The sequence below is a fragment of the Myiozetetes cayanensis genome, unplaced genomic scaffold (genome assembly GCF_022539395.1).
Source record: "Myiozetetes cayanensis isolate MyiCay16 unplaced genomic scaffold, myiCay2020 scf3, whole genome shotgun sequence".
Classification (NCBI taxonomy): domain Eukaryota; kingdom Metazoa; phylum Chordata; class Aves; order Passeriformes; family Tyrannidae; genus Myiozetetes; species Myiozetetes cayanensis.
Window position 1 is genome coordinate 42,212,599 of NW_026087521.1, and position 23,805 is coordinate 42,236,403.

Below are 23,805 nucleotides of genomic sequence, written 5' to 3' on the forward strand. Positions count from 1 at the left end.
ACTTCTAATTAGGAAGCAACCTAAAGGTCTCTGTTAGATACCAGGGAGAAACAACTACCCAACTGGGAATGAAACATTTACCTTCTAGAAATTTTTGGCTGCACCAAACAAAGAAATTAAGCTTTTTAGATAACTAAAGACTTCAGAAGTTTTACTTGTTCTGGAAAGATTTCAACAAATTACTAGTACTTCCAAGAACCCATAAAAAAGGATTTGATAGGGAACTTACTTCCATATCTTACTAAATCCCAGTCATGCAAGCTAAATTAGTGCAGAAGAAAGACTAATTGTAAAAACTCAAAAAAATATACTAGAGTACAGATGAAATGCTTAGCATGTTTCTGGATATATTTTACAGATTGTGTCCTCATAACACAGTGTCTATGAAATGTAACACTTCTGTGGTTCATTCTATACTGCTCTTCTAAAACCTGCAAATTTTCAGCTGCTTTCCAGCACTCCTATGGAAGAGGACACATCCATTTTCCAGGGATTTTCTCAGTGAATTAAAGTTCTCAAAGCTTTAGTGGTACAGTTCTAGTTTCCATACCTTTAAACACAATCCCCCCTGTTTTCTTGAAAAAACAGGCTTAATCTTCTTCCCCACAGAACAACTTTTGAATGTAGTAGCGGATTTAGACCAAATTTAGACATCTGGAGGACAATTCTCTAGTGCCAATTAATGCAGTTCAGAATATACCCATGTCTTACTTCCTGTGCTCTGTGTTGGAGGAAGCTGAGAGGAAGTGAGAAAACACAGCTCTCCTGGTACGCTAGTGATAGTGTTTCATTCCAATGAGTTGGCACAAGCCAGTACTTGCTAGTCCTGCAGGGAGAAGGATAGCTTAATTTTTACAAGCATATGGAGAGATAAAAAGAAATCTTATATAAATCACTAAAGTAGTTAATTAATTAAGGGACACAAACCCATAGGAAATCAAGCACTGTTTCCAGGGATCATTAATATACTTAGCTGTTGCTGTTGTTTTTTCCCTCCCCATGGTTCTATGAGAATTTTAAGATGAAATAATGAAGAAAGATGCTATAATTCCTACTGTTCTTTACACATTGGCTACAGCAGTAATAATGAGAACTTTAGTACTAAATACAGTTCTTGATAATTTTGGAGCTACTGGGCATGATAAGATTCAGATACACTTTCAAAGAGGGATAAAAATCAGGCAATCTCCTAAGTATTCTAATGTTATTAACTTGAGAAGAATTCTTCCCAGATATTGGTTTTCATAGTATGTGACATTTCTTTTAGGTTCAAAATTAAAACAGACCAGATAGTACACATTTTAAGAATTGTGTTTGGAAACAAAATGGAAGTAAACCATTCTTTTTCAGAAGTGAGAAAGTGTTTCTGAAGTATTTTCATAAAAATTGAAAATTTCATTTTGCTGATATATGTACAACTAATTTTGTAGTTCAACTTTACCTTCTTAAGATGTCATTAAGTTTACTTTCATTTTACCACATGACTGCAACTGGCTTTCTAGAAGCTAGATCAAAATAATTTGATCCTTTTTCTTAGAAAGAATATTGGTAAAAAAAAAATCCACAGCCATTAAAAAACAAAACAAAACAAAAAACCACAAACAAACAAACAAAACCAAAAATCCACAAAAACAAAAACAAAAAACCCCACAAGCCTATAAAAACCTTTCAGCAGTGAAAGTCATGACCTCCTTGAGCTGTTATTTTCTGTCCAGTTACTGAAATGTAGGATCTAGATGTCTGTTCTGCCTTTACAACTCAAAACAAGGGTAACTTAGAGAATGACTTCAACACACCCCTTGTCAGTGCTACAGACCATTAGCAATACTATAAATAGCATGATCAAATCCCAAATTGCAGATTCAGTCATAAAAGTGTCTACATTTCATGCTGATTCAGAGGGGCAGCAGCATTAACTGCAATCATCAAGGAATGTGACATCTCCACAGGATTTTCTACAGCTCACCGGTCTGGTGACAGGACGATTGTTAAAAATTAATGGGAACCATCAGTTGTGGATAAGTACAGCTTGGCAACTATGAAAGCCATAGTTCTCATTTGCAAGTGATAATGTAATATTATTCCACAATGATAGATTGTAATAGATTATTTAGATTATGCTTCATTCAGGAAACAGAAAGTCTTCTTGCTCTTCGAACTTTTGACCACAATATGTTGTTTAATTGTTAAATTTACAAGCCAGAGATAGGAGTGAGAAACTTTTTTACATTATTTTCTGATTTCTCTCTGTTGAAAGTACACTTCCCCTTTTGTTTAACCTTTTTAACCCTTCACTTATCAATCAGTTAACATTCTAAAAAATTTGAGATCCTAAAATCCAGAGATTATGAACAGATTGATTCTGATAGTTAATAAGCAAAATATCAATATGATGTAAACAATAATTCCCAGCTCCATGTCTGGATTTACGTGGTATGATGCAAGTTCGCTTGATATAGTCTTACTCTTTTACATACCTGTATTTTTAAACTGCAACAAAATATTTCAACCAAAATCACTGGCCTAATAAAGGATCTACTGAATTACATAATCTGGACTGTTTTATATATTGAGGCAGAGTAAACTATCACACTGTTTAGAAGATTGCTTAAGAACTCCTGCACAGAGGCTGATCCAAAAAGGATAGTCCAATAATCAGAAGGATAAACTCCTGTTTATCATTATGGACACTGAACATTTGTCCTGAAGTTATAGATTCTAGACACCTGATGCTGTGTCAAAGAATGAGACTAGAGAAATGATATTTCTTTGTCCATGCTCAATACTCTGAATGTCTGAGGAGTCCCTAATGTTAATGCAGTGATTTGAAGACAGTCAGGAGAAAAAAACCATGTCTGATATATCTGTCTTTTAGGGATGAAAAAAACCAACCAACCACACAAATTTAGCTAAGCTGTAATACTTTGAATATATGCAGCACATGCGAGCAATAGAGTCTCCAATGATTCTGACAAAGTAAACAAATGGTCACAGAGAGGAATAAGAAGAATCTTAAGCATGAGAGGCAATGTTTGAATGAATGTAAAAGATTGAGCATGATTCCCTCTGTTGCCAGGCATGGATCAGCATTGCCCAAACTTTTACATTTCCTGCAAATACCAGTGGAGCAGACTGCCAGCAAATATCTATGGAACCTCGAAGTCTTGCACCAAGTGCTCTGGTCGACACCTCTGCCACTGCAGAGATGAAGTCCAGAGTCCATCTATTGCAAAAATCAGTAACTGACTCCAATATACAACAAATAATGAGCATAATTATTTGTTTGTTCATTTATTATTTATGTTACTTGTGGGATTCACTGATACTGAGAAATATAAAAGATCTTAATTAGACAATATTTAAAAGCCAGGAAGTTCAACACATAATTGAAAGTATTCAAGTAGGTTGTCTATATGGAGTGAATTTTCCCCCTCCAGAGAGCAATTCAGCTCATCTATCCAAAATAAATATCTTAATGATGAGATGAATTCTTTTTCACCGATACATCTTTCTCTCCACAGATTATAAGAGAAACCCTCCTGGTTAAAGTTAGCCAAAACTGATATCACCCTCACTAAACCATGTAGGATTGACTCTACCCATTCCCAGTGTCACACTCCTGTGTAGAAATACACAATTATGTACACCAAAAAGCATCATGCTATATGTAGGGAAAAGATCTAGAATGAAGTTGCAAAACTACCTTAAAATCTGAGTTGTTAATCCTTGACCATGATTGTCTTTTAGTACAATATTTATAGGGTACCAGGACATTCAGCAGACTTAATTTAAGATTCAAAATGAAACAGAAAACAACAAAAGTTGTCATTGTCTGTACTGTCTGTTGAATGCATTACTGTTCCTTTCATCATTCAGACAGGTGTCCTATTGGAGAACATCCAAGGTGTGTTCTCCACATCTGTACATCTGGATTTCTTTCCAAAGGAAAACCATGAGTTTGAGGGACAAATGGACATCTGCATCTCACTTTTCCCACAACAGAAATACTCTCTGTAAGCTTTGTTGCCTCTGGCTTTAGTAAGAGAGAAATTGAAAAGAAAAAAAAAAATGCAGAAAAAATCTCCTCATCACTACTTGGTGAAAAGGATAATTTTTTTTTTTTCAGTTTGGGTAATGGAATATAAGGAGAGAAAAGCTAAGGGAACAAAACAGACTCTCGAGTCTCATCTGGCTCCCTAACATGTAAAGGACCTCAGTGATGAACAATGAAGATAGTTGTACGACAAGGTTTTAAGGCTGTTTTTGGAACAGCCTGTAATTTGGAAGATCCGAGAGCCCCCAAAGTAATCTATCTTAGATAAAACAAAAACATGGGCCAAAGCTTCCATAATGAAAGAATTCCTCAATCTCCTGTACTTATTGAAACTGGATACAAAAGAAAATGTTCTATTACAACACTACTTTAATTTGTATTTTCTAAGGATAATATTCCTTTGCCAATTATAGAGGAAGAAGAATTATTTTTAATGTTTTTACTACTGGTGATATAGATACTTTTCCAGCAATTGATGTTATTATCATATTTCTGCCTAGCTGTCACTACTTTTTTCTTTAAGAAATACTAAATGCATTGAATTTCTGTAAAAAAAAGAAAAATTCCTTTTGTCACTTTGCTCAAAATTATCTGACAAGAGAAGTGAGCACTTTGTGTAGGGGGAATGACTCAAATCTTCATTGTAAGGGTTATTACCTGATGTTATTGTGAAAATGTACAAGTTGACTCATTCATAGAAAATCAGACAAACAAAATGACTTATCCATACAATCAAGCAACCTCATGCTAATTTTACCTTTAATACAGTGGGTCATTTTGGACTTTATGAAGTATGATCAAGTACAGGACAAGAGGGACTCTTTTCCAGACCAATCGTCAATCTGCTTTGCAGTCCTTGTGCTAGCATTGTCATTGTTATCTTTATTATTTTAAAGAAAAAAACATAGATCACAACACTATTTTATCCAGAAAGATATGTTTTTCTTTATTTTTTTTCTGTTAAACTTAATTTCTGATTGAAAATAAGAAAAAAACCACCACATATCTTTCCTGTAAAATAGTCTCCCAGAAATCATTTCTTTTCCTTTTGAAAGGAAAAGAAGAAGGTAAAGTAGAAGGTTTTGTTTCCTATAAGAAACTGATTGCTATCTGTTTGGATTATCATATCATTAAGTTTCTTTGGCTTGCTTAGGTCCATGATTACTATCTAATAAAGCAACATGCATTGGTACATAAAGGGACACATTTATTAAACACACTCTTTGAATTCTTCAGATGAGAACATTGTGAGCATGTAATAAATGAGCGTTACATCTATGTTATATGCATCATCTTGTATTTTAGAAGAAACAATAGTAATTTATTTATTTTTTAATTTTGGCTAAACTGAGTAGGAACAGAAACAGTGTGAAATCTGACATGAAGCTTAGGAAGAAAGCAGATAAATGAGTTGGACCTATGCAGTGTGTAGGGAGAGGTGAAAACACTTTCTGTTTTTAATTAAAGAGTGTTAGAGGCATAGCTTCAAGGTTAGCATAAAATAAACTTAAGTTCAATAATGATTAAGCAAGAAGGGTAAGGTTCATGTAAATGAAGTAAAATGTAAATCAAGTAAAATGTTAAATACTCCTCTACTTTATAGGTCATGGTCATCTCACCTTTGAACTGGAATTTGCTAGCAAAAAGGCAACAAAGTATAATAAATACTTCACCCTAACAAAAACATGTTCTTCTAACCCCATCCATATTATAGATATGTCATTTAAAGAGAAGCTTGAAATGATTTGGCACATTAATATCCAGAGCTGAATTAACAATGGTAAATAACAAGAGCTGCACAGACAGGACTGAACTAGTAAAGAGAACAGAAGTGTAATACAGCTGAGAAGCCCTACTGTCTTAAGTGGTGTTTGAGATGAAAATAACTATTATTTTTCTGACAGTGATTAGAGCAGAGCTAGTCATAGCTAGATTGAATGACAATATATCTCAATTTTACAAGCACTTGAAACACTACATATGTCATTATTCAAAACTTTGTATTGTATAATCATGGATTGTATAATCATGGATTACTGAAATAAATACAGAGAGTTCTTAAGTGGCCTAGTGAATTCTAATCACTATAAAGTAAATGTCATCAAGCTTTTAAATTAACTGGAACTTGCTATTTATTACTTCCTATTAGGTACACTACTTGACTAGTTAAACTGGTTATTGGATTTCTTCGTACAGCAGCCCCTGAACTCCTTCAGTCAATTAAATTCTTTATTGCATCTGATTTGTCAATGTCAGTGTCACTTCTAATCTCTTAAATCTACATTGGCTCAGAAGCTTTAAAATGTACTTATTCTGTTACAAAATTAGGAAGTTACACAGACAGAATCCTTTTCCTCTCCCTTTTCTCTCTGTGCAAACCACAAAGCTGCTAACAATGCAAGAGATATAATCACTTGTTCTTCAGCCTCTATGTCTATACGCACATACCTTCCTCTCTAGAATGAGACATTTTTAAGGACAAGCTACAGAATGTAAGTGGGAAAAACATAAAACCAAACAAAAAACTCTGCTGAGTGTTTTGCTACCAGTATATTTTATATTAAACACTTTGAATCTTTTACTCAGCTTCATAGCATTTTAATCGACAGAAATTAGCAAAACAAAGTAACTATAACTAATTTCAGAACTGTGAACTTTAACATCTTGGTATTATTTTTCCCAGTGTTGATTTATATCTGCAAAAGTATTCCAGAACATTTTTTAAAGTTGTTACAATATTAAATTCCCTCTTCTTAAATCTCCCCATTTCTTTGTTCATCAACAAAAGCTAGATTTCAAAGAAAAAACACAGATGCTAAAGGAAAAGAAAGGAAAATACAGGTATTAAATGACGGTTCTGTGAAATGGTCTTGTCAGCCTAATAACTCTTTAGTTCACCTGAAGAGCACCATAAACATGCAGGCTATTTATTTCCATATTGTAAAGTAGAGTTTGCCAGACACAGACTTGTTTTTCTTCTAAAACCATTCCCTTTCTAAAGGATCTCCTTTTTGCCAGTAAAAAGCTGCTTTTTACATATTATAGGCGTATAAGCCTCTGAACTATGAAAGCAATTCCCCTCCCAGGTTAGGCGCATCACCTTTATTCTGAGAAGGCGAACCAGACCAGACTCTTACCAGACACAGGGAAAACAATTGCTTCAGCTTGATCCAGCAGTGCCGTGTGCGAACAGGCAGCCTGAGCGATCCCTGGGCCTCACACAAAAGGGAGATAATTGGCTTTCACGGAGGAGCTGTAAACATCCATCACGGCGGGGCTGGGCGGCGGCGGGCGCTGCCCCGGCCGGGCTGGGCGCTCCCCGGCGGGATGATGTCAGGCACAGCCCCGGGCGGGCGCTCATTGGCTTCCCTCACCTGGACCGGCCCTTAACCCTAAACTGCCGGCCGCCGACTGAAAGGTGTCTCTCTGATCATTAGATACACACATACACAGACACAGGTGGGGTCTATCTAATTTTTTTTTCCTCTTTCTTTTTGTCTCCTTTTTTTTCCCCCTTTCATTTTTTTCTTTCCTTTTTTTTTTTTTTTTTTTTCCTTTTTTTTTTTTTTTTTTTTTTTTTTTTCCTTGCAGAAAATGAGATTGTACAGAAGCTCCTGCTTTGGAGACCAGGTGCTTGTTGTGACAGCTATTGAATGTAGCAATTAAATGAATTCTACAAACTAATTTGCCTAAATTATTAAACAAGACCCTCAGGTAACTGCATTTTCATAATCTGTTTACTATATGACAGTAATCATCAAAATATTGTACAGAAGAGGTATTAAAGGAAAGGTTAATGCATGCAGCACCTGGAGAACTCACTTTTTAAATGATTTTGCATTGCCTTCTCTTAAGCCATGAGATTAATAAAGACACACACTGGAAAAGGGGTGTAAATTCAAGAATATTGCACTATTGCAGTGTCAGGTTGATTATTGTATCTTTTTAAGTATTTAAAACTAACAGCAAAAGTAAAAACATGCACAAATGTACATGCACAGTAATCTTTGAATGTTAAGTAGCAGCCCAGATATTCTGTAGTAATAAGGCATGAAGAACTGTCAAATGTATGATGTCCTAAATAAAGTGGCACTAAGTATTTTGCTATGTTACAGGTGATATCATAAATCATGTGAACTTTTCAGTGAGTCCAAATCAGTATTCAAAGAATTGTTTTCCCACTAATGAATATTTTGATTCTAACTTAGGTAAAATAAATCTATTATTGTGTAGATTAATGAATAATCTATCGACATATTGTATTTATCTTTTGATTATAATATAATTTTGAATATAATATAATTATTTTGATTAATAGGAAAATAATTTAATATTTATTTACAGTAAATTACATACGAGATGAGTTTATTTATGGTCTGCTATTCCTCATGACCAGAAAATTTTTTTTTTTTTTTAATTGTTACTTAGTTTGTTCTCTTGGAAAAAATAAACCTGCAAAACCAAAGAACTTACAACACTAAAACAAAAAAACAAGAAAAATGAAATACAATCAAATAGAGTTTAGCTTAATCTATACGACATGAAAGATAAGATTTCTAAAATAAACTTGATAAACAGCTCTGTTATTTCTTTGTGGTTCTTTCACAAAGTTTTAGAGACTCAGGAGATTAAATTCTGTGGACTTAATAAACAGCAGTTCTGTGTGGGGATCTGGAGGCTAACCTATTAGTCAAAATATACTTTAGGCCAAAATGAAAGCCTCTGTTCATTTATTTCTGCTCAGAAAACATGGGAGTTCAGATGGAAATGTATATTAAAAAAAGATTCATTGCTATGCAAAGTGACAAAACTGAATTACAGATCAGAAAACATTAATTTGGACAATGGAAACGCCAGCTTTGCTTTTGGTGATTAATGATCAAGGTAAGACATAGTAATTGCTAAGAAGATATGAGTTTTAAGGAAAAGAATTATTGATGAGATAAAATATGGCACTTAGTGCCATAGTCTAGTAACTGTGGTGGTAGTGGATCAAGGGTTGGACTTGATGATCTCAGAGGTCCTTTCCAACACATCTGATTCTATGATTCTATATGTAAAAGTTATGTTCTCCTGAATATTTAATTATATAAATAGTCTAGACCACACATTGTTGACAAAATTTGATTATACTGGATGATTCAGTCTGAAAAAGACCCTGATTTCCCATATCTAGTTAATCTTACCTTGATGAATAAAGTTCTATACATTTTATATTCTTGTGTAGACTACCCTTTATACCTTAATGGAGCATATCACTCACAGATAACCTGTTCAACCATCTTTAATGGTAGAGTGCCATACTTTTACAAACTCTTCAGTGTTTATAAAGTATGTTCTCCTACAGTGATAATACAAAGCCTATGCTTTATGAACTAAAGAGTAACTTATATTAGTAGAAAATTTACTTAGAAAGTGTAGTACAAAGTGCTAATTTGGAATATTAGTGGAGAATATTTCTTAGTAAATGGTCTGTAAAATCTGACATTTTCTTTATAAAATGTCTTTTTTTTTTCTGCAGTAATATATGATAAATTGATGTTTTGAAATTGAACTACTTAGGAATGTATTGGTAAAATATAAATTTGTTCTTGCTTCAAAAATATCTATCATCAGTACTTTTAAAAACACGTATGAATTTGGAGATATATGCTAGAGCAAAAGTAACAGCTGTAGATAACAGAACAGTTCCAAGATCTTAATCAAGTTACACATCATTTTTCACACTTCCCCCTGCTGTCACACATGGGTTATAACCAGTTTGAAATAGAAATAGTGACAAAAATTATAGGATTTAAATCATACATTTAAATCTTTTAAATATGCAGAAATAGCAAAAGAATTTAAAAAAAATATCTGTAAGGCCATCTCTTTAAATGAAAAACTACTTGAAGAAAACAAAACGTCTTGAATAGGTTACAAGAGCTCAAAGAAGAGTGTGCATGACTGTGTTTGAAATCCAGGAACACAATTCTTATACTCCTATCATAGTGCCTTGAGTTGCATATATGAAGGGAAAAGCTTGTTAACTCTCATGCCTGGCACAGATAATAGAGATGCTGTTGCCAGTGATATTTTTTGGCATCATAGTTTCAAATCCAAATCACATGGAAAAAGAAACATGGAAAGAACAAGAGAATGAAAAAGAAATGACCAATGATTTTCAATAACTCGCTGTATTTCTTTCTATAACGTAATATTAATCAGTGTAGGAATAATGCTGAAGAATCTTACTAGAGTGGATATTTTAGTCCTCCATCAAAGGGAAACTTAGGTTTATTAGTATGTATTTCCCATGAGCTGAAATCATTATTGCATTTAATTGCTTGACAATTACTTCTGTCACATCAATCTAATGGTTAAACCAATTATTTATATTACAAAACATAGTTCTACACCAAACATTAATTGAGAAACACAAGCAGTTCTTCAGCATTGCTTAACCTATACATTATTGATATTGGAAGGGTTAGGCTTAGAGATTTTGGGGGAAATTAGAACTCAGGTGATAAGAGGTTTTAGAGACTGAACATGTAAGCTCAAAATTATAGCTCTCATAATCCTGCTTGTGAGATGAATGTCAAGTTAGCTAGACCTGATAACCATTACAAACATTTTTTTTCCTCCTTAATTCAGGCTACATGAGCTACCTGGTCTTAGGAGATTTTTATCCACAAGATGGCAGCTCTGTTTGTGTGGTCACTACTTTTTGCAATATTGAATTTGAAAATCATAACACGGTTTTTACTTTTTTTTTTTAATTTTTTTTTAATAGTAAATATGTTTTTCTACCTCCTGAGGAACTTAAAAAAAAAAATCTCCAAAGAATCCCAATAGTTAAGCACTAATTAATCACAATGTGAGGTAAAATTTGCGAGGTGTTGAGCAGATTATAAGAGGAACGTTTAACAGCAGAAACATTATTTTTAGAGGTTTGAAAGAATCTCCATTCAGACCCATATGTTTTTCGTGCTTCAATTTCTACACTGTCAAACCCAGCAGAGCCTTTGACAGATTCAAGTTATAGAGTACTAAAGATTCTACTGAGGAAAAAGGAAGTGTTTATATGTCTAATGATAAACTTAGCTTAATAGATTTCTTCTATATATGATGATATATTTTCTTTTTCCTTAATACCTAAACTCATCAAGAATGCTCATTTATACTACTAAAATTTAATAGATAGCCTTATTTCTGAGGTAAAAAATGCTGAAGTGTTTATATGTACAAATCAACCACATACAATGAATAACTATTTGTGACCTCTGAAATTAATAAAATACAAAGAAACACAAATAGGTTCTAGCTCTCTTCCAGGTTATCACTCACAGCTGAAATGATTAGTGAGAATGTATGTGAAAGCATTTGCTTTGTCAATGAAACTCAGTAAATTAAAATGAAGCTTTACTAAAAAAATTTATAATTTCACATGGAAGTAGTTTGTCCATGGGATGGTCATTTCAAAGAAAATTATTTGACCTATCTACCTGTCTATGTGCAGTCTTTGGTGGCACCTCTGCAGTGGAGTCACCACTCCCTCAGAGAGGAAGTAGTAAGGAATTCTGAGTTACCTAAAATTTATCATGGACCAAACCCCTTTGCACATATCATTATAAATCAGTGGATGGGAGCTTATAGACTGTAGTAAATGCAAAATTGATTGATGTGACTTAATTCTTAATGAAAAAGTAAAACTGCTTTTAAATAGTGTGGGACAGGAGTGCCTGTATGAATGTTTATCATGGATCAGCTAATAGGCAGTAACTTATTAACAAGGCAGCAAGGCAATGATTCATGGCTTAGAGGCACATACCTACTCTCTCAGAATTTCATATAATGAAAAAAGCAGAACTTTGGGATGTGAAATTCCAACAGCATGGTTTTTAACCTAGGTTGCATTGACTAGGTTCAGGTGTGCAGCAGAAGAGAAGTATATTAAAAGGATCTAAAGAGAAAAGATGATATGATGGAAGGATAAAGGTAATTTGAGGTAGTTTAGACTTCTGTGAAGATAAGGTAAGCTGTCCAATGCATGACATGAACCTGAACTCAGTCAGTTAGAGCAGATGAATCACTGCAAATTACAATCCCACAGAGACTGTTTCATATAGCCAACTGTAACAGCACACCACTTGTCAGAGCATTGCCATAACAGCAGTGCTGGTCTTTCGTCAGAGAATGTCAAAGTACATTTATGTCATGAAGTTACATTTTCATTCCATTAACTAAACTGTGAAAAGGGTGTTAGGAGAAAAGGATTTCAACTTTTCTCTGCATGTATATAGCAGGGGTGACGTTCTCTGTCAGAATAAGTTGACTGTTGTTTCTGGTCTACTATGTGAAGGTCATTTTAATAAAGTTTTTTTAAAAAATAGGCAATTTTGTATGGATTAGAATAATGCAATAAAGGTACCTGGGCCAAGAATTTGCAACATTCTCAATTAAAAAAAAACAAAACCAAACCAAAAAACAACAACACCCCAAACAACAACAAAACCAAACAAACAAACACCACAAAACAAAACAAAACAACCATATGAAAAATTACATTTTTACACTAAATAAAAGAATTGTCAGAAAAATTTTAGGTTTAATATAAAAATGTCTACAGAGTTAGAAGGCTAAATCACTTTTTCAAAAGTGACTTAAGCTCTAAGTTGCATATATCTAAAACTCAGCTTTTTTACTGCCTAGGTTCAGATATTGCTGGGCTAGCTGTGGATGCACCAAAACATTCTCACAGGAAAGGGTAGAACTATGAAGATGTACTCACTGGACATCAGTAGTGGCACATAGAGCAAGAGGAGTCCCTGTCCTATATGTTCACTTAAGAGCAATACCATGTTTGTTCAAAACAGAGCCTGTTTGAACTGCTGATGCAAATCAGAAACACTGTCAGCTGACTGACCTTCATTTGAGCATGACACAGACATCACCTGGATGGATTAAGAAATGTGGAAATATTTTCTACTGCTCTGATGATCACATCACGGTGATTCTTCAGCTGGTCACAAGATGGTCACAAGCATCTCCCTTGAGATGCATCAACTCTGTCAAAATGGCACAGTTTTTTAAATGGCTACAATTTTTCCATAACTGGAATCTTCAGAGACACATTTTACAAATCTGACTCCAGAACTAAATGGTATTCATACATAAACTCTGAAGAACTTTTGGATCTCAGAATTACTGGATGTCAGGGGAAAAATTTCCAAGACAAAACTTATAAGAACATAGTCACAAAAATTTTCTGCATAGCAGGGGTCCCAGATAGTCTTTTGATACCTTTGCAAACCATTCCTTTAGCACCTAATTTCTGTAATTGTTTTGGAAATCTTGTATTTATTAATCAGTTATGTTTTGACTATAAATTACTTCATTATTGATGCATAGATAAGGTGTTTAAAGTTTAAAACCTGAAATGTTATTTGGTAAGTAAAAATATAACAGAAAAAACTCATGACTTCACTCACAGGAATCAGAACATAACATAAACTATAACGTACAAACTTCAGAGCTTTTTTTTTCTAATTTCTATTTTAATAACCCTATCTATGTGTGTAAGCCCAAACAGAAAGATCAAAAACACTGCTGGAAGTTCTGATTGCTGCATTATATCGTTTACCCAAAGTAAAGATAACAGGGATAAAAGAATGAAAACAGTAGTTTGAATAATAAACGTTCATTTCTACATCTTGGCCTGTGAAATAGTTGAACATCCTGGAGTGGCATTTTCAGACACTACTGCAGTGAAGGAAGCTCCATTAATATTTAAATCAGTAAGCAAAGGCAATTTTTGTAGGTCCAAGTCTGAAACACTGGTCTTTGAGAATAGCCCTCATGATCACTACAGAATATGATTCAGGCATCCAACTCTTGAAGTTTTCCAATGTTAAGCATGCCACATGCAAATGTATGGCGGATGCTAAATGCATCACATGTCATAGTAGTGACCAGTGCACAAGCTGTACAATCCTTCCTCATTCACACAGGGATTAAAATTATTCCTGAGTGTCATCCTAACATGATGACATTTTTAGCTGTTCAGTTGAAAGTTCATCAAAGAGGAAATTATTCAGAGTAAATGTCAATGTTTGGTGTTTTATTAGGAGATATTGAGCCAGTATGAAAACGAAGAGCTTGTTTCTGTAGCTAGCATGACAGTATACAAAACCATGTCACTCTAAAAAGGCAGAGGTTACTGATTGAGGTACAGTTCTGTACTGACTGACCAAACGACCTTTCTGATGTGCTAAATCTAAAGTTAAATTTGAACTGACAAATAGCTACATATTTTTTATTTATACACAAAAAGGTTGCTTCCAAACCAATGCATAGGAATATCTAATACAGTCACTGCGTTATTAAAATATGTACACAGAAAACAAAGGAAAAATATTTTTTTGAAAGATACTAAGCCAGGTACTCATCTTCAGTAATGTTTGCTAAGCGAATAACAGATACAAGACAAAGACCTTGAGGATAACATATTAAGTGACTCAATCTTGAAGACACTATCTTCATTCTGACATTGTTTTGAGAAACACGAGTGGGAAAGGCAGCTTGCTGTCAGAGGTTTCTTGTAGTGGCTGGAGAGATGGTTTAAAAGACAACTGTGAATTGCAATTATTTTTATATTAGTATTCAAAGTTATATATATGATGCATAATGCATATAGTATGTTGTAAAACTCATGTAAGCATATTTAAAAGTAGAGTCTCTGATGATAGTAAAAGAAAATAACAAAAAATATTATTAATACAAGTATTCAATATTGTTCAATAAAACTAATTGAGGGTACAGTTGTAGTGAAAGGAAAAATAATTTTAAACTAAAAGATGGTAGATTTAGATTGAATATAAAAAAGAAATTCTTTACTATAAGTGTGGTGAGACACTGAAACATGAGACACTGTGGATGCGCAGTCCCTGAAAGTATTCAGAGTCAGCTTGGATACTTTTATCAGTCTGGTCTATTAAAAAATATCCCTGCCCACGGCTAGATGATCTTTGAAATCTCTTCCAATCCCAAACATTCTATGATTCTATGACTTCATGACAAAATCATAATTATCTGCCAGCACAAATCATGTTTTGAGTGTTATAATACTGACATGCGATTTGTTTGTTGTCTTAAAGGGTTAATGTTTTTGGAATTAATATTCAGTACAGCACAGATACACTTTCATGTAGATTGCAAAGCCTACAAAGATACAACACTCACCACTACTTTATTAAGTAGTCTATTAAAATGATAGCATCTTAGGTTTTAGAATAATTGCAGTAATTAAAGCTGGTCAAACCATTCTGCACAAGATAGTCAGATGAATTTTGGGGAGAATTTTCAATTAGCCTGCTAGATTAAATCTGTCTTGGTTTGAATCTGTCTATGTGATGTAAAATGGTAATACCCTGCTATGTATGGGATTCAGTTTTAGATTAACACACACAAATTCAGGTATCTATGTATGAGTTAGGTATCTTATCTCACTTTATAATCAAGACAGAACTAATCAATGCAATCATTGGAGCCTAGAAATAAGCTCAGTTTGCTTTAAACTAGGTACCTATTACCAAATACAGTTGTCTAAATGTGAGAGTTGTTTAATGTTATTTGAGATGGCCAGAGTTATCTGAATCAACATGTCAGTGTAGCTGAAGTCCTCTTTCTGAGATGTGACAGGTGAACACTGGAGTTACATGAGACCTGCACCCTCCTCATCCAAGGTCTGCAGGCCAGGCAGATTACTCCAACATCACAAATAGCAGAACACCCTTATGTTCAAACAATTGAATAATTCCTTTAGTGATTATTCAGAGCACTGGGAAAACTTCAGCTGTTTAAATATAAGAACCTATATTTGATTGTTGCTATTTGAGAACCATCTGAATCAGGCACAGAGGGTTGATATCTCCACTGATCCCAGAACCATAGAATTAGAGAATATCCTAAATTGGAAGGAACACACAAGGATCATCAAGTCCAACTCCTGGCTCTGCACAGGACAACCACAAGAATACACCATGTGCCTGAGAATGTTGTCCAAACTCTCCTTGAACTCTGGCAGACTTGGTGCTGTGACCACTTCCTTGGGGACCCTGTTCCAGTGCCTAAACACTGTGTGGGTGAAAAACCTTTTCCTAGCATCCAACCTAAATCTCCCTTAACGTAATCCTCATCTTACAAGTTACCTACCATCCCAGTGCAGATATTTCCAATACCATAGGCCACTCTACTGGTTTGGGCTGGGGTAAAGTTAATTTTCTTCACAGTAATTAGTATGGGGCTGTGTTTTGAATTTGTACTGAAAACAGTGTTGATAATATAGAGATGTTTTTGTAATGCTCACAGCACCAAGAACTTTTCTGCTTCTCACTCCACTCCACCAATAAGAGGGTACACAAGGAGTTGTCAGGGGACACAGCCAGGACAGCTACCCCCAGCTGACCAGAGGGATGTTGCACGCCACATGGCATCATATAATGCTGGTGGAAGGAGGAAGAGGGAAGAAGTTTCAGAGCGATGGCATTTGTCTTCCCAAGTCACCATTATGCGTGATAGAGCCCTTCTCTCCTGGAGGTGGCTGAACACCTGCCAACCAATGGGAAGCAATGAGTGAATTCCTTGTTTTGTTTTGCTTGTGTATGTGACTTTATCTCAACCCACAAATTTTCTCACTTTTACGCTTCCAATTCTTTCCTCCATCCCACCTGTGGGGGAGTGAGTGGGTGACTCTGTGGGGCTTGTTTGCCAGTTGGGGTTAGACCATGACAATAACTGTCTCACGTAACACTGGATATTTTGGCAGTTGATTTGAATCCTGTTTGCTGAGGTGAAATAGCACCTTTTCAATGTTACCCAGGATTACTTGCTTCTGTTACTTCCTAAAATAAGCATTTATCTCCCTAAGTCCATCCTTACACTGTGAGCAGAGATCCTGTTCCCTTCACAGTATTTACGTCCATACATATATTCTACTCGTGTTCCATTCCAAACACAGAATGAAATTATGAATGTTAATTATGTGATGATGAACCTCAACAAAGTGAACCTTAATTTATTTCTAGGGATGTAAGGTTTTGACTAATGTTCTAAAAATAAGGAACACTGGAAAAATAGACTATTGGAAAAATAGTCCAGGGAAGCCAGAACTTAAAAACAATGGGACTGTGAACTATAGTCTCGGTAAAATCTTGCACTAGGAAAGTACATCTTCAGCATTATTTTTTAAATTTATTGAAAGTGTAATATTATTAGTCAACTCAGTACAATGGGCCATTTCATTTGGTGTGCTGGCAGACAGAAAGAAGGAGCTAAACTTCAACACACTTTTTATACTGTCTGGTTCTCTTATTTTATGTGCTTCTATCCTACACACCAACTAACTACACAGCAATTAAAAAAATCAGCTTTACAAAGAATGTATGTTTTACTTCTTTTTCCTTTTGATGTATACTTAAAAACTGAACTGTGAGCTAAAATAATCCCAGTTATTGTAATTCTAGGGAACGTGAGCATAAATTGCATATAGATCTTGAACTTGTAGATGAAACACAGGAAGAATGGTAAGCAATAAAAGGTTTTATTGTCTCAATATTACCTAAGATACACCAAGGGAGGAAAACCAAAAGAATATAGCTATTTTCATCAACAGGACTGTGAGAGTACATGTGCTTTCTGAGGTGGAGCTTCTCCATAATATGTTTATTTTTCAATAACAAGGCTAAGATTTTAATAGATTTAATTTTTGTGCCGCTCCTTCTCCACTGACCTTGGTGCCTGCAGGGCTGTTCCTTTCATGTAATTTCACTCTGCTGTTCTCTGGCCACAGTGACATCTGCACAATAATTTTTTTTTCCTTTGTAAATATGTTATCACAGAGGTGTTACTACCACTGCTGATGGGCTCATCCTTGAGCAGCGGCAGGTCCATCCTGGAGCTGACTGGCATTTAGCTGCCACACATGATGGAAGCTTCTAGCAGCTTCTCACAGAAGCTACCTGTATCTCCCCTCAACTACCAAAGCCTGACCACACCAACCCAACATATTGTGTGAAGCATATCTTTCTTAGACACAAAAGTTTTGTACAGTCCCCTATATGTATTGCTGGGTCAGTGAATTTTCTTGTTTTTGAGGACATGATAGCTATGCCACAGTGAAACATGCTTTCTCCCTGTCGAAGCAAACCAATTGAGGGCATGCTTGAAATAATGAGGAAACAGACCACTGTTTGACTGTGCTGACTTCATGGGTACGTGCTCACCTGTTCCATATTTACTAGGCTTTTCCCCCTACATTTCTAAAACAAACATAGGCTCACGTTTTCTGCATTAACCTTGCTTTACTCTAAATAAATTCCCAAATGGTTTCTAAAGTATATTCTTATGATATAAACTTCCCTTGGATTCAGTTAATAATTAGCCTTTTTTTTATTATTATTTTCTGCTATACTTTAAGTCACAAAATTATATAAATATTATCTATTCTGAGTTTCCTTGAAGTTAATGACTCATATATTCTACTTCATCTGCTTTGGAGGAAATTAATAAAGTTTAAATCCTATTTTATCTTTTCTGAAATTAATAATCTGTATGACCTTTGCTATCTTTCTGTGACTTAAAAAGTAATCTTCATATCTATTTTTGCTTTCTGTGTCCTGAATTTCTGTACTCTGCTTTACCTCCTTCAAAGAAATTAACAGTTTTCTCAAATCAGCTTATCATTTTATTTAAATGAGAGAATTCTTATTACAATTCCCTTGGCATCATTTCTTGGTTTCTGTGAAAGGTCTGAAACAGTAACCTGTTAAAAAATATACTATTTTAAACAATTAATTGCTATCTAATGCATTAGTATGTAGTTTGTTCCACCTCTGTGTCCCTAGTGTCCCCTTCCCATCCCATATATTTTTCAGTTTTTAATAATTTTATATTTTATTTGTATTTTTGCCATTTTGCTTCTGTTTTGTCTCAGTAAGGTGCACTTTGAGCCTCTAGCTACACAGCTTTCCTCCCACATGCTCTCTGTGCACAATCAAATTTGCAGTGTGGCTGTAATTCATCCCTGTGGCAAAAGGTAAGAACAAAGTCTGTGAATCGCCTAAGTCCAACTGAAGCCTTTAAACAGACTTTATATTATCACTGTGCATACCAATGAGACTTGTCATTATAGTTTCCCCAGTTTGTTTGTGTGCAACTGTTAGATATGTACAGTCCAACAGAAGCCCCCTGGAGGAAAAAAAACTCCTAACAACCCTAGCATAAACCAGCCAAAACTATCTGACTTTTATGAGCTTTCAAAGTTGATATAAATGATGTGTCTTATTAAAAAAAAAAAAAAGAAATAAACCAAAAAACAATCTTCACATTACTTGGCAGTATGCTTATTGACAAGATGGATGATTTGGTTTTCATTTTTTTTACTTTTTATGTATTCATTTGACTTAGAATTATTAACATGAACTAAATTTAACACTTGAAATAAATGGCTTTTGTGGATACACTGAAATCTGCAGGTAAATCCTGAGTGTGTTTTATGAGCTGGTCAAAATGTTTATTTACTTCATATTTCAGACCTCTACAATGCCATTTCAGACCTTTGGTCAACTTCTATACTTACGATCTCTTTGTCAATCATTATTTTTTTGCCATGTAATCTTTGTTTGTAAGTTAACCTCATGAAATTTATAGAAAATGCCATTGCTGGTATGAAGAAATTTAAGCTGTGATTGAAATTCACATTTTTTAAATCATATATTTTCATTAAAATTGCTTTTAAGACTACATTACCTGGATGATTCCTGATGAAAAAAGAATTATAGAATCACAGGATTACAGAATGGGTGCACTTGGAAGGGACCACAATGGGTCATCTAATCCAACCTCAGGAACAGACAATTCTACATGAGAATCATATAATCATAGAATATCCTGAGCTGGAAGGACCCCACTACGATCATCAAAGTCCAACTCCTGGCCCTGCACAGAGCAGCCCCAAGAATCCCACCATGTGCCTTGAGAGCATTGTCCAAGCACTTCTTGAACTCTGTCAGGCTTGGTGCTACCAGGGGAGCCTGTTCCAGTGCCCAACCACCCTGAGGGTGAAGAACCTTTTTCTAATATCCAATCTAAATCTCCCTGACATAACTTCAGGCCATTCCTTTCGATCCTATCACTGGTCACTGCAGAGAAGAGAGGGTGCCCCTCCACTCCCCCTTGTAAGGAAGTTGTAGACTGCAATGTGGTCTCCTTGCAGTCTCCTCCAGGCTGAACAAACCAAGTGACCACAGCCTCTCCTTGTATGGCTTTCCCTCTAGACCCTTCACCATCTTTATAGCTCTCCTTTAGATGCTCTCTAATAGCTTTATATCTTTTTTTTATTGTGATGCCCAAAACTGCACACAGGACTTGAACTGAAGCCATACCAGTGCAGAGTAGAACAGGTCACTTGGGGAAAAAAAAAGTTAGAAAGAAGCTCTATCAAATTAAGACCCACTCTTAAATCTGCAGAACTCGTGTAAAAATTCCCAACCTTTTTATTTAGTTTTGCCTCAAGGTGATACGGAACACATAATCGATAACAAAATGTCCATTATTTTCTTCGAGTTAGGTGAGGCTGAATCCCCAGCAGATTTAAACTAGTGCAGGTCTTAGTTGTTTAAATTCAGTTGTGTCTTTGTAGATTAAATAAGACTGTGTCAGAATTTAGTTTGAAGCTTTAACTGTGTACCAAAACATCTCTTATGAGTGAAATGTCATTATAGGTTAATTTGAGGTCATTTAGAAGAAATTTAAAAGATAAATGAGACATTTTTAAATTTTTGATCACTAAAAATATTTTAATGAAATGATCCTGTTCATTAAGAAAAGTTCTTTGGGAAGTAATCAGGGAGGAGTAGTAACTACATTTAATTACAACACCCTTCTCATCTGAATAATTTAACAACAGAGCATTTTATCTGCAATGGGTTACAGTGAGTCATTGTTGCCACCTATGATCCTTTATTCTCTCAAGCAGCTCTTTTAAACCCCTCACCCTCATTCACTTTCTGTTTGCATTATTCAACACCTTGAAGCATTAGTCAGAGAAACTCATAAAGAGGCGGCAATGATTATGCTTCAAAAGCTTAAAAAGAAGGGATTCCTACCTGCTATTTTCTTATTTTCTGTTGTGAAATATTGTTTTGTACTTGGAACTAGCCATGGTTCATATTTAAAGAAATGTTCATCAAGATTATACATGTTCAAGGACTATATTTTCTGTACATATTGACTTTCCATGATGAATAATTTTCTTCGGCTGCCTTCAAGAACCCTAATCCCAGACATGCAAGAAAACAGCAATACACTGTGATGGTCAGGACTGAACAGTGCTGGCATCAACACAGGAAACATGTTCCAGTTCTGCATATCATTTAAAATGAAAAATATCTTCCTTGCAGTTCCCTACGGGTTAAGCAGAATGACTGTTTACTCAGAGATGACTGCACATGAGGAGAGATGTTTGATTAGATGGCATCTCTCAGTAAAGAGATGAAAATGTCATAATTTTTCGAATAAGACATTTGAAATATTAAAGGTTGGATTGTTTGGTGATTTGTTTTATTTTTTAATTCCTTGAGACAAATTTCAGCTGCTTCTTTCTCTGAATGAAAATAATTTGCATGATTGAAAACAGGAATCAGAACATTAATTTCCTTGAAAAAAATCTCTTAGTATATATATACTCTTTTCCACTAAATGTAATTTCATATAGTTGTCTTTCAGATAGACGGTACTGAGGGATAGCTGCTGAGAGGAAACATTCATTTTCCACCGTAAAACTAGATTTTAGACCTAGCTAGAACATATTTCTTACAGTTATGTCAAGTCCTCCTTGACTTGTTAGCCTCTGTGTAGCTCTAGGGAGGGCAAATGTTGGAAATTCATAATGAGCTTTCATTAAGCACAAACAAAACCTAAGAAAATAATTTTTCTAATAAAAAGAGGGCATTTCTACCTACCCATTTAAAAAAGAAAATCTCCATTTTAGTTTTTTGTTCTCAGAAGCAAAAGAGCAAAATACATCTTAGAGATGTGAATATAAGATACTACACAGAAATAATTAATAATAAGATCTGTAGAAACTGTCAGATGTACATATGTGCCCTTAAATTAATAGAGGTTTACATTACCTACATTGTTTTCCACAAAGAGTGCTGTTCCATTCTGTTTGACCTTAATTAGTGTAATTGATAGTAGTTTTAGAGCTGCACACCATTTTAATCATGTAGTTACAGCTTTCATGACAGAAGAAAAATGAAATAGCAGCTGGGAGTTATCTATTAATAGTGAGAGAACAGAAAGGTAAAAAGAAAGACTGTTCTCTTTTAGGACTTCAGGGCTTTTATGGCGTTAGTAATGAATGACTAATGTATTGTAAGAGGAGCACACTGATCTCCAAGGATGTAATGAAGGGCAGTAGGAGGTAGGATCAATATGAGTTAGAAATTTTATATCATTAGGAAATCAGATAGCTACAGGAATATATGGATAGACCAGAAAAAATGCCAAAGCTTGAGAATACAAACCATGTGTATGTATACCTGTAAGGATGGGATTACTTGGGCACGTGTACGAGGGGTTCAGACTCTGACACAGGGAGTGCTTTAAAGTCTCCTGGGAAAGCATGCAATGCTACAGCAGGTTGCAAGGTTAGATTGAGAATGACAGAGCAATCAAAGACTTTTTTGAGATGTGATTATTTAGAATGGGTTTGAAACAAGACCAGGGTATAATGAAAAAAAGACAAGAAATGAGAGTTTCTAAGTTGTAAGCAAAACATTCTAAATTTGTTCATTATATTCAAGTGGTAAATTTTTTTCTTGAAGGTTTCTCCTATCACTGTTAGTGGCATTTAGTTTCTGAGGTTGGGAGGCTTTACAAGGATAGAAACTTGTTCTGCTCTGTTCTCTCTGGCTCATTACTTTTGCAAAAATTACAGTGTAAGGTGAATTCATTCACAGATACTTAGAATATTTTGTATATAATAATTATTTTTTCTTCCTTAAAATAAAAATGAATTAATGAATACTGTTTAATTAAAAAGGATGACAAAGAATGGGATAATGGAAAATTAAAGAATCTGGGGACATATATTAGTTTTTAACTGTGCATGTAACCATAAAAATAAATAATGTACCATAGCTCTTATAACTTCAGCATAATCATACCTATTTCAAAGATCATACCAAAAAAGCTCAACTGAGATACTATATTATTCCTAGCACTAAAGTATTTTTAAAGTTCCAGGTTTTAAGGCTTTTACATACAAACATTGCCAAGAATATGCAACTGTCTTACAGTTATGGGAACAGTCAGATGGTAAGAAAGAAAAATATTTCTAAAGACTTGTAAAACAAATTCTCATCCAGCTTTTTTTCTGGTCTTGCAGAATGATTGTTGATTTTTGTCACTACTTTCTTCTTTTTACTTGTGTTTCTGCTCTCCTGTATTCTTACACATCAAAATGAACTTTGACAATAGGGATTCAAAGACTTTTGCTGCCTAGGAAAAGGGAAAAGCCTTCACCCTGTAATTATTTTTAAAATATACAGTAAACCTGTTGCTGTTCCAGTTAACAGTATATTGTGATTACACAATGGACACAGTTCTATTTTTAGGTCAATCAAAGCAGAAAGGACAAACTTTTTTTTTCCTGTGTATTTTGCTATGGCATATTTTAATATTGGATTTAATACACTAGATTTAAA

At 34.6% G+C, this 23,805-nt stretch overlaps 1 protein-coding gene across 7 annotated transcripts in view; it reads right to left on the minus strand.

Moving 5' to 3' along the window:
• The window catches only part of MGAT4C (MGAT4 family member C), a 368,163-nt gene that overhangs the window by 138,802 nt on the left and 205,556 nt on the right, over nucleotides 1-23,805 (minus strand). The window contains exon 1 of one of the 7 annotated variants that reach the window (XM_050324304.1): nucleotides 7,192-7,343. The exons of the other annotated variants lie outside the window; for them this stretch is intronic. The gene's annotated coding sequence lies outside the window, so the exon portion shown is untranslated. Of the gene's footprint in view, nucleotides 1-7,191; nucleotides 7,344-23,805 lie in introns of those variants that run through there. 7 annotated transcript variants of the gene reach the window in all.